Here is an 18,327-nt window from a genome sequence, read left to right as displayed (position 1 = left end):
CGTTTCTTAATAGGCCAAATCTCTCCTTCTACAATCTTTGGCACAGTGCTGGCAAAGTGTTTTCAAAGAGCGTTTTTCAGCATTTCACTAAAACCATTTAAAAAGATGGATAATTTCCACAATGTGTATTTCTGACCTGTATGCATGTAACTGCATACCAACCACAATCCTGGGTATCTGTGGTGCTGTGGCACAAGGACAGAAGTGAACCAAGACCACTGAACATGAAACAACTAATGCAGCAAAATCTCCTACAAATTATTTCTCTAATATGAGCAAAAAACCCCAAGCCAGAGTAAATACAATGGTTTTCCTATGTTGAATTTTCTAGGGAGTAGCTCACAACCACACACAAATAATCCACCAAAGACAAAGGAAACTACTTCGAAATTACAAAGCCCTGCAATTTGCATAGTAATTCTTTCTAACTAAGAAAAGAAGATATAAGTTGTTTGTTATAAATATCAGCAGGCCCTGTGCAAATAGGAAGGGCTCTCAGCCGAGCTGAGCATTTGTCGAATCAAAGCGACTCACCAGAGTTTTATTGGTACAGCTGCGGCGCATGCATTTTATCACACATGCTAATAATCCTGGTTATGGCACTAACATTTTAATCATTTGTTCTGTGGGCTTGTTTCTCAAACAATTAGCACTAATGAATGGCCAAAATACCTCAGATCATATATGTCTAATTGCAGTCAAGAGCGGTTATTGTCCGCACGTACATTTCAATTCACCTCTGGGGATAATGTTTGTTAATTGTATTTCTTTATATAGCAAGTGAAAAAAGGCTGTTCACTCAAAAAGGGACTAAGTGTTCTCTTCTTTCCCTTTGTTCCCACAAGAAGCTAAAGTCACTTCAAGAGGCACTTAATCCCATCATCCATGGTTACAATTGCCTTACAGCATCAATCAAAAAGAATCTGAAGTAAAATGATGCAGCTATATTGTGTAATTAAAAGCAATTCAGGTAGTTATTGCTTGGGGCATTTTCCAGGTCCAAATACTTAAAATGGCACTGCGGGGATGCTAAATACTGTAGTGTTTTAAATTTGGTCAACTACAATATCTCACAGAGAAAGGGGAGGAATATGCAAAAAAAAAAAAAAATCTCCTAGTGTGTATTGTAAAGCGAAAGAAAAGAGGAGGAACAGCTAACGTTTGAAGTGACAAAATCTACAAGTCTCCATATAAAAGGGAAATAAAAATATCAAGAAGAGAGAAAAGGGGAGGAAAAAGAAAAGGACGGCGTTTTTTAAGGAAAAAGAAATTCCCTGCAATTGTTGAAAAGTTAACATGTGAAAAAATGCTAATGTTTCCTCCTCGCATGGAAAACAAAAGCTCACGTCACAAGCTTTACCATCAGAATACAGGCCCCTGAAATCTCTGCGCTTTCCCAGTGGAAATAAATCCAAAGTAAACTGAGTGGTTCTTCTTTGGGGGAAGGAAGGAAAAAAAAAAAAAAAGAAAAAGACTTATGTTAAAAGTGAAGAGCTACGATATTTACTTTTGAATAAAGGCAGAAGTTCGAGAAGGTACTTTACCTAACAACTGCCACTAACCCTGATCCAATTAGGCTAAAATTAAAACTGGGGCGTTATCAACATATCAAACACTCAGCTTTGCATTTTCATTTCTTCCTTTGTTCCAGACCCACTACGGTCATTTTCCTGACCCTCTGAAAACTAATTAAGAACCCCCAAACCCAACCCCTTGCCAGGGCAGGCAGAAGCCACCAGCTCCCGTGGTTTGAGATCTTCTGACAAGCAGCTTTCCTTACCAGTCAAAGCGCTCTGGAAAAGGCTTTGTCTGATTTTAAACTTCCCCCCATAAGACTAATACTATCTTGTACCGATGGAACGTGGAGATTTAACTCCCCTGAAGGTGATGGGAGATAAACTGGTGTAAAATCCATCCCCCCATCCCTCAAGTTGGAAGGTGAAAGAATAACCCCTAACACTTTCACAGTATCCTTAGGGAGACAGGCAGCCTGCACCCAGCTGCAGGGACTGAGTGCGGTGGGCTAAAGAAGTGCTCCCAAGAAATCAGCGAATTAAGAAATTTAACCCCTGTAACAACCTCCTTTGGATATCAAAAGGGACAGATTGGAGGGGGTCGCTCCCAGGAGCGGTTGCCTGCTGGAAAAACTGTAGTGGGGAGAAATGAAAAGAGGGCTTCCAAGTGACCTTTCACAAGCGCTTGCTCCAACTGATCAGGACACATCACGTTATAGCCAAAAATAGAGAGGCGAATCAAATGGGGAAAGAGGGAGAGCCCCTCTGGTGAAAAACATCACAGTGCAGATGTGAGTGGAAGAAAGCAACTTAGGCTTTAAATGGAAACTGGATACTAAATCCAAAGTTGCTGACTAGTAATTTTAGGAAAAATATCTGCCTTCAGCTGCTATACATAATTTTTTCCTATCTCCAGTAAATTGATGTAAGTCATATAACTGGACACTATAGAAAAGATCGACTACAAAACATGAACTTACTGACAAAGGCTTAAAATCACAGATCCGTACGCCATAAAATGATGAAAGGCTATCGCAGGTTAAATAGTTAACCAAACTTTCTCCTCCCACCAGCATTAAACGTGAAGAAAAAAAAAAGGACCTTTTATTTACCCCACCATGTTCTTTCAACTACATTTGACCCTGTTGTTTTGGTTCACTCTGAGCTCCACCATGGCTTGAATTGCTTTGACTGAAGATCAGGGTTTCTTTTTTATTTCTCAGTTCAAAATGGCCAAATTAGACAGCAAGGATAAAAATAAAAGGACCAGTGATGTCTCACATTACTAACATCTCCTGTTTTCACTGCAGCAAAACCAGTCTGTTTGTGAGGAAGAGGAGAGTGCTACTCTTCTGTGACTTAATAAGGGAATTTTTGAAGAGATTTAAATAATAGCTCAGGGTGACAAGGGCTGCTGCTTCCTACTAATGGCAACAGGCTGCTTCTCTCGGGCAGCCTGTCTGTGTGTGTTTGCTATCATCCAAGGTTAATTGGTGTCCTGTCTTGGGGAGCTTTAACATATGTGACATACAGTCGAGGGTTCACTCCCTTCCTTACGATGTGGATGACTCCAAATGCCTCCTCATGCTCACAAAGTATTCCTGAGCTGAGATGCGCTTCACTTTGCTTTAACCATTAGCAAAGTTTATGGCTCCTTCAGATGCTTTCTGCTGCTCAGTCAAACCCACACCACTTCAGGGCAATGTAAAAGCACTCTGTGACACATTCACTTCAACACATTTAAGCAAAGGAAGGTGTAGCTAAGATAAAAATTAATTTCCCTGTTTTCTGAAGATATATTATGTATGAAGATACATAAACACTAAATATAAATCGTTTTAATTTCTGTAAGTTTTAAGTGCTTCCATTTATTTGACTGATGTTGTTTCTGTGTTGCAGTTTTTAATCTACAACACTGCAAACAGATGTTGTAAAATTTTGTTTTCCCAACAAAAGCTCTCGCACTACATATTTTTTGTAGAATTGCAACAGTTGAGACAGAAAATTACAACACATTTTAAATAACAAAAGCATCCCACGATAAAGATGAAGATTCAATACCATACCAAGAGGTTTAGAAAGGAGTACACATAAAATCAGCCTTTTTTAAGATGTGTGTTGAGACGTAAGAAGAGATTACTCTGGATGTATGACATCAGTGTATGATTTGCTTTGATTTGTCACTGTTGTGTACAAACCAAGATACACCAAGTGTGCTGAGGGCTGTGCAACAAAAAGGAAAAAAACATGGCTTCTAGGGTCAAGCATCTTCCAATTCAGGAGGAGGATTAGTATGCTCCAGGATTAGCAAACTGTCCTGGACTATCCCATGCCAAACTCTCTATTGGGAAGCAAATTTATAAACCCCACAAATCTGTGATGATTACACTGTTATAAAGTCAGACCCATGTTAGTGGCCTCTGCAGAAAAAATGAACTTTGAGGAGATTCTTTATGTCACTTGCCTCCTCCAATTCTCCCCTCCAGCTCACTGCTGGGCACTTCTCTTCCTATTAATTCTGCCCTAATGTTTTCACACACCCTGACCCTGCACCCATCGTGTCTCTATGTACACATATAGAAAAATTGACAACAAAGTTTGGACAGAACTTGTTTTCCCACTGAACATGCTTTCCCCCTCTTTTCTTTCCTACTCCCCCCTCTTCCTTCTGTGCTGGTGCCAACACGAGGATACAGGGAGCATCCCCACCACTGAGCTCTCACAACCGGTCCAGCTGTGTGTGCACTGGTTAAATGCTGGAGGGTCAAGATCAAGACCAGGATTCCAAAATTCAGTGCTAATCACCTTCATTACAGTCTGCATCCCAAACAGCCAGAGCCTCCCGAACAGTTTAGGAGAAGGCTGTTAATGACTTATATGTAAAATAAGAAACAGGCACTTGATAAAGTCAGAATCAATAAAGTGCCCTTCCTGCCTGTTAAATGACTGCTGTAACACAGAGCCACTATGCTCACCAAAGCCTATGCAGGTTAGATATCCATATCTGCCCAGCATGAGAGAAAGGGAAAACAGTACAGTCCTTAAAATTAGCTCTGATATACATCTGAGTTAAACCAAAATTACTCTAAAGATGTGCCTGAAAATATTTAGCAGAAGGAAATGAATCGAGTCAATATACTGGTGCTGCAGAAGTCATAAGAGAGAAGAAATCTGTCACCCACTTTGGGTCTTTCAAACTTTCTGATTTTTTTTTTTATGACAAACTGTGGTCTTTGTAATTTTGGCTGTGAGGGGGTTATTTTATAAACTGGGGTTCCCTTCACACTTCTGAGAATTTTTCACTAAACAGTCCATATTTTATCTTGATTTGCAATTTATGGCAGTCTACACTTAGCCGAAGCACAAACAGCTCGATGATTCCTGTACTGTAAATTATGCTACTAAATAAAGCACAGACTTTTTTACTACTTAGGAAAAACAAAATAATATTGCAGTCTTCTCTGCACTTTGAGACTGCTCCTGTAAACTCAGTCAAGCATGTGCTTAGCCCAAGGAAATCAAAAGGACTAGTCAAAACACTTAAAATTAACCATGTGCTTAACTGCCTGCAGGACTGGGGATTAATTTTGTATTATGAAACTATTTCATTTCCATGTGTTCTTAGACTATATGTGAGCCAACCTGCTATTTTCAGGTTTTGGCACAGAGACTTGTGCAAAATTGAGACAGATGCACGCAGATGCAATCCAGTTGGTGAATATCTTTTAAACAATATAGAGATGCTCAATCTCTGCTGGGGGGGGGGGGAGCCTGCATGATGTTTTGAGAGTAAGATTAAAAGCAAAAATATAATTTACGTTTAGCCAAGCGTTATTTTGTGTAAGAATTATTATGATGCACAAGAATAATTTGGTATTAAACTGATCTTACTCAGAATGGTTTCTGTGCTCAACAACTGAGCAGTGAAGAACAATTTAGCAAGCAATTAGCAAATACGAAACCACTGTAGAACAGAACTAAAATGTGCCACAATTACATCAAAAAAATAAAATGCTGCAATTACATCAAAGCTGATGCAATATGACAGAAAAAAGGATGAATGCCATTAGTCCAACAGCAAGTGCAGTGACACTAATTGAAAACCAACCGCTCTCTGCTTTTGAATACAAGCCTGGTGGAAATTTTAAAATACTTCCTAAATGGACAATAAAGAAGAACACTTGGAAATCCTGCAGGGCTCATGGCAATGTTTAACTTCAGAAATGTCTGCAGGCAGAAATACTACCCTGCAGTATGGCTCAGGATGGCACAAACAAGCATCTGTGTTTATTTTTTAACCAGTCAGATTTATAAGACCAATGAAATCTCTACATAGGCATTTTATATTGACCTGATATGGACTTACTGTTTTAACCAGCTTTTTAACTAACTCCACAAGTTAATAAAGGCAACTACATGAATCCTTACTGCCTATACATTAAGATAAGAAAAACCTTCATTAAGCAATATCCAGACTGTTTTAATTACAGGAATATCACTCTTATTTGTAGTATAATGTCCGTTAAGTACAGTATAACATTTTCTTAAAATGCCCCAGAGGCAGTTAAACTCTTGATTAGCTATAAAAAAAAATCTCCCTTAACTTCAATCACAGGAGTTAATGCCCACTGCAATGAAATTCCAGTACTTTTAATCATACAAAAATGTCATAGTCATATGTAAATCTTATTAACCATGAAAACATTATATAAGATCAAATGAATTTTCTATCACTACTCAGTGTTAATAAAATGTAGGAATCTTCCTATGGCAGTTGTGGTAGTAACAGTAATAAGCCCAGACCTATTTCCTGTGAGAATGAAATCAGCTGAAACCCAGATGTTATTCCATTAATATCAAAAGATAGCACAGAATGCCCCTAAATTCTGACATCTATATTTTAATGCCTTTAACCATGTCCCTGAACAATTATCCAAAGTTTAAACATACAAAACTAGTAGCAGTAGTGGGATTAAACAACCTTATGGAGACTGCAAAACATTCTTGATCTCCAGTAAATAAACACCTGGCAAAGCTTTATTATCCAATAGCATTTCCTTTTTCATCTGACTTATTCAGTATATTACAAGAATTAACATTATTAATGCTTTTGTACAGATGACTATGAAACATACACATTTTCTTCCGTATTTATCCTGTAGCAGGCCATTATTCCATACATCTCTTAAAAAAACCCACTATTAATTTTTTGTTTGCTAATATCACCAAGAATTCAAAAAATCATGAACAATGTGATGCATTAAAAATGGCAACATTTTTCAAGTGCCCATTGAAATACCATTTTCTGGTTCTTGTGTTCCTGGTTTTGCATTTTCAAGCTTTTGCTTGCAACAGTCAAAGCCAGAAATTTTCTTCAAAAGTAAGATAAAATAAAGGTGAGATTTTAGGAAGCTGTGCTTAAGGGAAATACAAAATACTGTGAAACTAATGATTAAAAAATGACAGTTGTCAATTCATTTTGACCTGCCACATAGGCAGCTGAAGGACTCTCCTATTACAGGGCAACAGGCTTGCTAATCCCTATCTCAGCAGCGGCCTCCAAAATCATCTCCTTGGTAGGGTCAGTAAACTAAAAATGGTAAATTTAGTTCCTGCCAGCCTCTTCAGGCTTAGCACCTCTCTAGCCACCGAGTTCCCCTTAGAGAGCGATAAGCCTTTGCATGGCACTACCCTGAAAGGAACAAACCCCTCACACTGCTGAACTGGTGGATCAGGTCCTGCCCCCTCCATGGGTGCGTATTTGGGGTGTGTGGTCAAAGCCCAGGGAGCACCCTCCAATGGGGGGAATTCAGCCATAACCTTCCTCTTCACTCAGGCAATTCATTAAGTTCCCTGAGGAGATGAGCATGCTTGGAGGAGATGAACCCCACCCAGCAGCATCCACATCAAGGAAATAATGTGAAGGGGCATATTGGTCCTATCATCACAGCCCATCTTACCAAGGACGAGCTTTGCTCTGTGAGCAAGCTCAAACACCTTAAAGGAGCCGGACCTACCAGGGCAGATAAGACAAAGGTGTGATGGAGGAAAAATATTGGCCAAGGAACACGTTTTAAGACTAAATGCAGCAGCCTGCTATAGAAAAACTCATTTCTAAGCTACCTTTGAAATTTAGTAATCTAAACATTTCCACAGAATTCATCAGATTGGCTTTGCCACATCCTAGGATGCTTAGAAACTGGTCATAAAACCATGGCTCACAGGTCCCCTCTGCAGATTCCCCTACTTAGTAAGTCCCACCCCATTTGATTGTCAGTCAGTCACCGACATGGGCACTTCAAAATATCATCATCAAGACTGGGAGAGAGATGGGGTGAAAGTCAACTCCCCTGCCAATCCGAATGATTTTATTTTTGAATAAAAGGTCAAATTATCAGCTAGCAGCCCCTTTTAGGGCACTGACAGCACCTGACAGTCCTGGCTCTGTGCAAGTGAGAGTGCAAGCTCTCTTATTACATGCTCTGTGGGAGTTTCTTATCTATGTTTCCCAGGTGAGATTACTTGTGTGGTTATGGTTTCTACAGCATGTATTTACTGTGGCTGCTGAACGCAAAGAAAAAGCCAACTGAAACTTAGGTAAAGCTCAAAGTTGCTCTCCTTGCCAACATCCTTGTTTCACAGGATGCTCCTTTGCCACTCACACCTCAGTTTTATCGAATGTGGATTTCCTACCTCACTGCCTCACAACACATGTTGTCATTCATCATCTGTCCTCCTCTCTCTTAGAACCAAAGGAGAAAGGGTCACTAAGCACACAGCTTGCTCAGGAGTGCTGTGAAGAAGAAATCCTTCCAGATTGAGTTTAGGAATGAGGATTTTTTTTTTCCTCTAAATTCTTCACACAGGCTGTTCAATATTTGTTTAAAAATAAGTGAAAAACAGAAGTACACTGCCTTCCCTGCAACCTACGCAAATAAAGAAAATGTCTTTTAGTTCATAATGATATATAATAGATGAGCAAAAGTCCTGGATTGCATGAAAATACAATCTATAAGGAGAAATAGGATTAGGTCTACTTCCATATAACAGTTTTTATGACATTCAAATGAGCAGCTGTGGTTCTCGAAGGAAGTGTTATAGCACTCTATATCTGTATGAGAACTGAACAACATACAGACTCTTTGAACTCACTGATATATAACCTTGTGGAAAAAAACTCCCTGAGAAAATCTGTAAGGCATCACTTGGCTTTCCTTTAAAAATCTTCTTTACCAATGAATTCTTTACATGAATACAGGTTCAGACTTAAGGAAATGAGATGACATATGTCTTTTATCCTGTACTGGATAAAGAGAAAAAATATACCATTACTGTATCTGCCTGCTTTGTTTATTTAGGTGTCATTCTAGATATGCTTTAGTACAAAGATGAAATAGTATCATTGAGGTACATTTTAATTCTGCATAACAAGTCAGTAATATGCACTAATATTAAGAAACAAAGTTGAGATTTTATATATGGAATTTGGATGGTTTGAAGTGTCAGTTTTAGTCTCACACTGCTCCTTGTTCGTCCTCATCTGCTTCTTTGCTGATAAAAAAGGTGTCATGGATGTGTTAATTTTATCTTCGCAAATAACAGTTTAGGTGAGCTAGTGTGCGTCACTAATGGCAAGACTTGTCAGAGACTAGCAACAGATGCTCTGGGAGAAAATAGCAGCATATCCGCTCTCTTCTCCAGAACACATCCATCAGGCAAAGTCTTTCCTCCTTTTTTGTGTCATTTGAGTTTAAAGGAGAAAATGCAAAATAGTAACCTCACTAGCACTAGGTGCAAGCAAGAACAAAATGTGAGACACTGGACAGGCAGTTTAATATCCTTTTTCTTAAAGGTAAGGTTTTATTTTGGCTTGCAACCACAATAGTCAGAGGTGAACATTTATTTATATGCGTGCATGCTTACATTTACGTGTTTATGTGCAAGCATGTGTATCTACGTATATAACTTAGTTATTTCGGCACATATAAATGTGCATATATATATGTACACATGCATGCATATAAAAAGACTCAGTGTGGCATAGTACAACAATGGAAAGTGGCAAAAGGAATTATCTTCCATAAATCCAAGAAATAATCAAACTTGGTTTTCCACAACTTTTAGTCTCAAATATTTCTCATACTTTGCTGGTATAAATTGCCTTTTCCTGCATCTCCAGCAGTAGCATTAGAGTGGGAATTCTCCAGTGAAATATGAAATCTCCCAAGGACTGAATGTTGTTCCACCATTAGTTATTGGTGACAGTGCCTTGCTTTTGCAACACCTGTGGTCTCTTACCGTCATCACACACTTTACATTCACACGCTGTGAGCATCCCACATGTCTTTCAAGTACAGGTGTGACCCTGCAGATTTACAGCTGCTGTAGACCGAAGACATGTCTCAGTGAGCCAAAGCAGCTCTGCCCTTAATATTACTGCATTCTGTCTTTGCCCAATTCGTGCCAGAACAAAGAAAGCAACATGTTTTTTTCACACAACTGAAACTCCTTCCATTTAATTTCTTGGAGCTCAACATTTTCAGCCATAAGAAAGTAAGAGCACAATCTCATACCCTCCTTTCCTTGCCCCTGCTCAGATTATTATTGAAGGGCAAGGAGGGAATTTAGGGTCTGTTTCATCAATACTCCATCAGTATACATTAATATATGCGTTGCTAGGTGGGAAAAAAGACAACTTTTTAGCTAAAATAGCCATTTACAGTACTAGACAGATGCACTAAAGTGCACTTAAAAAGGCGAGGGGGGAACTAATTTCTCTCTTCCCTTCTGAGGAGCGGCACGACATAGGTAGGCATTCCCAAACCATGATGATGCTAAGGGCATTTTCCAGCCTGAATGATTCTAGGAGCTGTTCTCCACTCCACTCCTAGACTGCATAGCTGCTGTGCCCATGCTGAGCTGCGAAAACCACAGCTGAGCCATTTGCAAAAGACTCAAGTCCTCTGTGGGAACAGTGAAGAGAGGCCTGTCCTTGGGAAGACTTCCATGCCCATCTTAGATACCTGAACCTAAATGGATATGCATTTAGGCTATTTTGCATAGCTTTGGAATAGCTGGAAGGTAATCATCACCACTACTAGTGCTAGTACTGTGTTTAAATCATTTATTTCTCTCTATATTACAATGACTTCTTCAGAGTAAATGTTGTTCCATTGCTGGACATTCCTGATGCTCTACAAGGTAAGTCCCAGCATTCAGCACCCTCAAAGAGAAAAACACATGTGGCGCAATCTAGCCTGAAACCCTGCTTCTCCTTTCAACAAATAAAGTTGTGTTTTGGTGTCTTTTAAAGATATGTTGCCTCTGTTCCTGTCATAAGCAGATATAATGTAAAAACTGTTTTCCCATCATGATAACAGTCTTACCTGCTAACTTGAACGTTTCAAGAATGTTGCTAGATTTTGATACACAGAAAGGATATTATAAATATTAGTAGGTACAGTAGTAGGTACATTCATGCCTTAGGAGTTTGCATTAATTTAAAATATAAATAAACACTAGTGAAGTTTTATGTGATTTTAGATACAGCAGTCTTAAAACACTTCATTTTATTATTTTCTAATCTTTGCAAAAATGCTGCCTATTATGAAGAAAGCAAACAGAAGACATGCTTTAGACCAGGATGGACTGAATTTTGGGGAAGTAAAGGTACTTCACTGCCTGGAGAGACAAATAAAGCTTGTGGCAGCTGCAGCCTGTTATCAACTAAACATGAGTACATCTTATTCAAAATACATTTTTATTACTCTGTACACCTTTTCAATTGCTTGGAAACCAACAAGCCAACATTTAACATAGCACAAGGAGTATTAGGGTGGCTTTGAACGCAGGGAAGATGCAGGACTTTGGTAAGACTGCTCAGCTTTGAGGGCCAGTAAGGAAGACTCTATAGTGGGAAGAGAATAAATGGGTAATTGTAGGCTGCAAGGAGCCAGGTCTGGCAGAAGGGTGAGGTGAGGAAAACTCAAGACGTGGGCAACATTGACATGAAACCTGGAGCCAGCAACATTCAATGCGCAACTCTACAGATGAGTTAAAATAAGAGAGGTAATCCTGGACAGCAGCACCCAGCAAGGCAGGGTGGTCCAATTGGCCAGGAGAGGGGTGACAAATTCACTGGGTCTCAGTGAGGTGGCCCCTGATGGCCAAAGGGAGGAACGGGTTTTGTGCAAGTGGCGAGGCAGACAGTGCCAAGATGTCATCCTAACCAAGCCACCCACTACTGAGGAAGACAAGGGCAGACTGGGGAGGACTGCAGGGGACACACAAGGACAGAAGATGAGACTGTGAAACAGAAACCAAACCATCAACCAGGGATGCAAAAAGGCAGCTAGGGCAGGTATTCATTTAGAAAGTCAGGAGAAAACAAAGGCAAAAGCAAGATTGAAAGAGTAAGGTGAAGATGTAATTAAAAAGAAAACAAACAAAAAACCAAACAAAAACAAACAAAAAAGAAGAGGGCAAGGTCAGTGGAGATTTTGGTGAGGCAAGCATTAACGAAAAGCAGGGAGCAAGGAATCTCTTGACATGGCATCAGAGACAGAAAAAATGTACTAACTCAGGGCTGCCAGCTGCATCACTTAAAGAAACCAAGAGTAGCCTGGCAGAAGTCTTTGAGGATGAAGCAGTGGAAAGGGGTTTCAAGGATGGGGGGTATAGGGGAGGAGCAGGAAGCAAAAAGGAGACAGTGGGATCTTGATTTAAGCCAAGTAGCTAAGCACAACGTGAAGAGTCTGAGCATCCTAATAATATCACTTGACTAAGCACCTTACTGAATCAGGGCTTGTTTCAGGAGCCTTCCAGTCAAAGACTGGAGAAGAAGTTGTGTAAAACTCATGGAACAAATGGAGGTTGAGCACACAGAATGGAAATGAAATAAGAACTTCAGTGCTGACCCCAGAAATTCTTCTGAAACCCTCCAACTGTGACCTGTCACCTCACTTCACGGAGAAAGCAGGAAAATGTTTTTACTTGCCCTACGCTCAGATTTCCCACACACAAGTGATCATTTTCATTTAAGCATCTACATTGTTTTGCCAGCACTTCATGTTGCATAAAAATCAAGTAACTTCAGTTTCCTGCAATGCAGTGCAAGTGACTGAACTTCCCTTCAGTAGCCAGAAATGCATCCATTAAATGTGTGAAATGCTAAAGTTAACGGTGTCCAACAATAGAAAATGAGGCAAAAGGAATTTAGACCAACCTCAGGAACCAGTTTGCCAAAATTATGGGTGGATGCTAGGGTAAAAGGACAATTAATACAGGGACAGATGGCTAAGTGAAAACAAAAGCCATTATCTAAAACCTGGCTAAGGAAAGCTTAGCAACTGATTGTTTAACAGAAGCAGTTAAAGAACTTGATTATATCAATAGTTTGGATTCTAAGGAATAAAAAAATGGAGGACTTGCTGTCATTTGTGGCAGCATTAAATACTTGCTGTGCTCATGTTAAATATGAAGGTGTACACATTTTACACATAAAGGGCATTTTTCATCCCTGTTAGAGGGTGGATTAGAAAATGCAAACAAACTAAACTGATAATAAAGGCTGTACTGACTTGTTGAGCCTTAGAAACAGGGTAACAGGGTAGACTGTAACAGGGTTCTGAGATCAATCTGTTGCTCAGGAGACCCTGCTGAAGTACGACAGTGTTTCCCTCCCATCTTGATTCCTCCCCCAGCACATGCACGCACATAGCTCTGGAAAGCTGTACTGGGACAAGAAGGCCAGTGCTTTGACTGTGTCCCCACACGGGTGAAGGGTTACTTCAGAACAGCAGCAGCATTTTCAGAAGGTGCCCAACCTGACTGATGGCCACCATGGCCCAAGACCTGGGGGAAAATCATGGGATGTGGCCTGAGAGCAGGCACGGTATTGCACAGTTAAGTCACTCTGCCCTCTACACCAGAGAATTAATTCCAAATAAATGTCTGAATCTCTGTCTGCAGCCTCAGCACGCACATTGCTCTCTCAAGACAGCACGGCATGAAAAGTTGCACAAGTCATGAAAATCTAGCCTTCCATCAGCTTTACACAGCACAAAACAATGGCTAAATGTGTCTGCCATCACTGGCTCATAGGAGCTGTTTGAACCAATAGGCTTTATTCATACAAGCAAGCAATCCTTAGCTCTTTTTCCATCCTTACCCGTACTTTAATTATTTCACTAACTAACTGACATCCATTGTTTCAACATATCGCGTCTCCATATTGGCACCATCAGTTTGCAATAAAGGTTTCTTTAAGAACAGAAACAGCTTCTTAATTTTGTTATTAAAAAAAAGTTAATAATTACAGGAACACTGACAGTGTTGCTATAGTTACGACTATATCAGCCTTTCACTTACAACTCCCTGTTTTCAAGGGTCAATAACTCAGTTGTCAAAAATCCCACTGGGCAGAAGCCTGACACACATCTTAGACATACATTAAACAAATGCATAAATAAAAATTGGCTGATTCATGCTTGTGAACATTCTGACTCAGGCTAGTCTTTCCAGGTGATATTTTTGGGGTTTCTTATATATATATGTATGTGTATGTATACACTTTCTGGCAGGTTGATAGCCTTTTAGGTGCCCATGTTGCTGGCTGCTGCCAGAGGAAAAGGAAGAAGAGCCACTGCTTTTTCCTTCACCCATTTCAGCCCCCCCCCCAGCAGAAAGGAAGCAATTCTGGATGTGCCCGCTACGCTCTCAACAAAACTTCCCAAGGATTTTTAGGCACAAAAGCTTCACGCGCATGTGCAGCAGCTGGATTACCACAAAGACCATAACGGCCCTAAGAGCCGTTACGGTATATCAAGTGAGTAAACCGAAAACTAAGAAGGATTTACACAATGACCATAGTGGCTCCCTGGGAGCCGTTACGGTCTATCAGGTCAAAAATCCACTTTTTAAAGAGTGCCTAAATATGTGTATACCCAACAGAGCCTTGAGTCTCCAGAGCGACTATCACACACGCTTTCAAAATGAGCCAGGGAAGAGAAGAGAGATTACACCAAACAACGAAAATAGAAAAATTTTTTACAATGAATGAAAGATGTATCATGCAAATTCTGAAGTCCTATGTTTAAAGGGAAAAAAAGTGCATGTTTAGTTGAGAAATAGGACGCAGCGCTATTTCTTCATTGTTAAAACAGGTCCTTTTAGTTTGTTGGTTTTATTTTAAACTAGAATTAAATGAAAAAGGAAATTTCCCACCAAACCCAATTACTTTTTAAAATAAAAGTTAGGTTTCACGAGGTATAGAAACACTGCCATTGCAGCTGGGTTCTGAGTTGCAGTTCTGCTACATTTCAAGTCTCCAGCCACGGTGCAAGTTAGTAACACAGTTCAGCTTTGCCTTTCTTTATTTCTCTCCCATTGTGTCAGAAAACGAACAAGTTACTGGAGACAGTAATTTTCTCCGTAAAAGTCACCTCTATTTTTTCCAAAAAGAAATCTGCAATAAATCATAAGCCTACTTACTTTTTCTTCTTCCCCTTCCTTTACAGGCTATATTTGTTCCTGTAGCAAACCTGTAAGAGAACACTTTCTCTCTATGACCTGAGATAACGGTAATGTTGAAAGAATGGCCTCACTTGTCAAAGATTAGAGGGCTGTCTGCAGCCTACACTCCTCTTTACTAGAGCCAAATAGGCCCAATAAATGCTAATACTCAGCATGACGCATCAAGAACGCTAAGCCTCAACACTGACTAAGAAGAAAGTATCACAAATTTACTGAAATTATCTATAGCACAATAGAGAAGAGAAGGAATTAATCAAAGTCTCCCTCTTAATGCAATGCTTGATTGAACTATCCCAATCCCTTTTTAAATAGGATAACCTAGTGGCAAGTGACCCCAATGACACATCCTAGAGAGGTACACAAGTACCACTTGTTCGATTTTTTTTCTTTTATGACCTCATTAAGAAGGATTTTGAAGATTGTTCCTGAATATGAGAACAAAGTGTCTGAAGATATCTCTAGCTTTTCATGTATTTAGCCTTTTGCCATTGAAATGGCTTTTGAACAAGTGTTTATAAACCAAGTATGTGCACAATAATAAAAAAAAAAGTCCTTAAAATGAAATTGAGTAAAGCTACCTTCTCTCAAGTGCAAAGACTAGCTAAGTCACCAAGAAACGAGAAAGTTTTGCCAAGACGAACTCATGATCGAATCTACCCCCCGCTCCGTTCTCCCTCCCTCTCCTTCCCTGCTATAGACCCCATTAATTAGATTTGGCGGCAATTTTCCCTTCCTTATCAGGGAAGACAGAGTCTGCCAAATCTGGTAGTGTGAAAATACTCCATCGCCAGTAACGTTTTTTCCTAAGTGTTTGTTGATTCCACGCTTGGATTTAATATAGAGGATTATATTTTATAACCAGAAACAAACAAACAGATTTATAACTGAAGACTGAAAGGCAAACAGCAAAAAAAAGCAAGCCAAGTACTGAACCTAAATGTAGCATTTTTATTGACTTCTTAGAAACCAAATAACCTGGCATATTAGTGTGTGCATTCTGCAACAGACATTCAGCCCCATTGTACTACTTAGAAGAGAATAAAAAGAAACCCTACTGTTTGAAATCCAGCGGAACATCCCCACAACAGAGCACAACTGTTCCCTCATGCATGAATGGGAAGGAGATGAAAGAAAAGATGGACTTCTGAGGTACAGCAAAAAACAAAGACAACAAAAGTGCTGATCATGAGGGAATGACACAACTCATTGCTGCAAAAAGGATGAGAGAAAGGAGCTCAAACAATGGTGCAGACAGCTAAGTGACATGTAGAAGAATTGAAAAATCTACAGAAGTGTCTTTTCTTTCCACACTTGACGAGAAACAATTAAATGTTGGTACATCTGTCATAAAAAAGATAACTGAAACCTGTTACCATCATTATAGACGGTAACTTAACTACCAAAACTGTAACTGTCCAATTAAATGTTGCCCCCTCTGTTATCTACACCACTTGCTAAAATGAAAAAAACCCTTTAATGCTTGTGATGATTTACTACCAGTGTAGCAGCTACAAGCCACAGAGCTGAACTGGCATATTTTATAAGGTAGACATTTAGACTGTAGGGTACCTACATCTACTTGTACACACACAGATGGGGGAAAGCAGGCACACACGGGTGCATGCAGGCTCACATGTGTGAGTGCACACATTCATGCACACACTCTTGCACACCCACCAACAAGGATGAATTCTGCAAGCAGATGAGGTTTTTGATAAGGAATCAAAAAAACCACGAATAATTGCCAGAAGCCTCACTAGGTGTTTACCCCCTGAACGTCCATCAGCCTGCGAAAACAACGCTGTGCTGAACTAACCCATCGACTGTTGCTACTTGCTTCATAAAACGCAACATCCCCCAAAACTGCAAAGCAGTTATTGACCCTGTCAGAATACCTGATTAATGGATAAATGCTGTAATTGATTAGCAGAGAAGTGTGAATTAAAACAGAATACAGCATCAATAATGAGCTGCTGACAAAAGGTAGCCGACATAAAATGTAAAATGGTAGCCTGCAGCCATAAAATGTAAAATGGTAGCCTGCAGCCATATCTCATCAAAGACATGCATTTCTTAAAAACAGAAGAAAACACCACCCCTGAAAAAAACCCACAAGTGCAGTGTCCTGTTCTCCACATTCTTTAGGCTTTTCGCTTGGTAATGATTAAACCGCCAGCAAAATGTTATGGGAACTTCTTGTGAATCCACCTTCATACATCAACCCAGGCAAGGCAGTTAAATGCTTCCATTATCCTCTGGGCTTCTCTACCCTTAAAGAAATGCACTGCTCTCCATTTTATCCCCGTGAGCTGTGATTTTGGAGCAGCGCCTGGTGCACCCAAGGCTACCTTCAGTGGAGTGAGCAGGCAATCTCCCAGTTCGTAGGTACATGAGGGAGCCCCACACCGGTGTAATGCTGAGGAGACAACTACAATCACCACATTGTTAAACTTGTTTTCCATTCCCTTAAGGGCCTTAGGAGGCCAAATGATCCCACTTTTGTTCCTTTTTCTTTCTGATTTAATCCTACTCTAAGGCCCTACATTCTGCCTGACATTATATGAAATAGATTATATAGATTTTATATAGCACCCGCAAACACATATGTGATGTTTCTCCACTGTGGGAATTCAAGTTTAATAACACAGTGTGAGAAGCACTGAGTTGCTTCTTTTCATATCACCTGTGTTGGTCTTCCCATTATTTAGGCACTGTGCATTATTACTCTGTGCATTAGGCAAGTTGACTCACCTAATGTAATGCCATCAGACATATCAAAGCTGCTCTGGTAGAAGCAGAAAAAGAAAACATTAGCTTGAGTAGAGCACTTAATGCAATTACGCTGCTCTGACTTCCTGAGCTAGCTCACTCAGAAGTAATTTAAGCATTTCTACATGACATTGCATTGTACCCACCAAACATAGCCTCTGCTCAAAATGTTTCTTGCTACAGGGTAAGGCTCTTGGAAGTCTCTGTGTTGTACTTTTCCCCCTTTAAGCTAAATACCAGAAGTTGTTAAACTAAAGATACCCACCTGTCCCTTCCATATGGACAATACAAATAATGGAAAGCAAGAATGGCATTACTATCTTGTAATAACTTTGTCCAAATTGTCTTTAATCTGATTTTGTCAATTTGATGACCGCTTTACATTCCTCTGCAAAATAGAATGTATTTTTGTAACAGGTCTACAAGCTCATAGATATGTATTCAGATATATAATCACTCAGAAATCCATGCCCTTTGAGGTAATTCGTTCTTTTTTTTCTATCAGCTAACC

The 18,327-nt window shown here is 39.8% G+C and overlaps 1 protein-coding gene across 6 annotated transcripts in view; it reads right to left on the bottom strand.

The window, feature by feature from the left end:
• The window catches only part of CLYBL (citramalyl-CoA lyase), a 168,080-nt gene that overhangs the window by 83,119 nt on the left and 66,634 nt on the right, over positions 1 to 18,327 (bottom strand). The gene's annotated exons all lie outside the window — the stretch shown is intronic.

Source organism: Pezoporus occidentalis, unplaced genomic scaffold (assembly GCF_034315485.1).
Source record: "Pezoporus occidentalis ecotype Australia unplaced genomic scaffold, CSIRO_AGI_Poc_V1 ctg27, whole genome shotgun sequence".
NCBI lineage: Eukaryota > Metazoa > Chordata > Aves > Psittaciformes > Psittacidae > Pezoporus > Pezoporus occidentalis.
The sequence above is the reverse complement of the archived record's forward strand: the minus strand, read 5'-3'. Positions and strand labels throughout refer to the sequence as shown.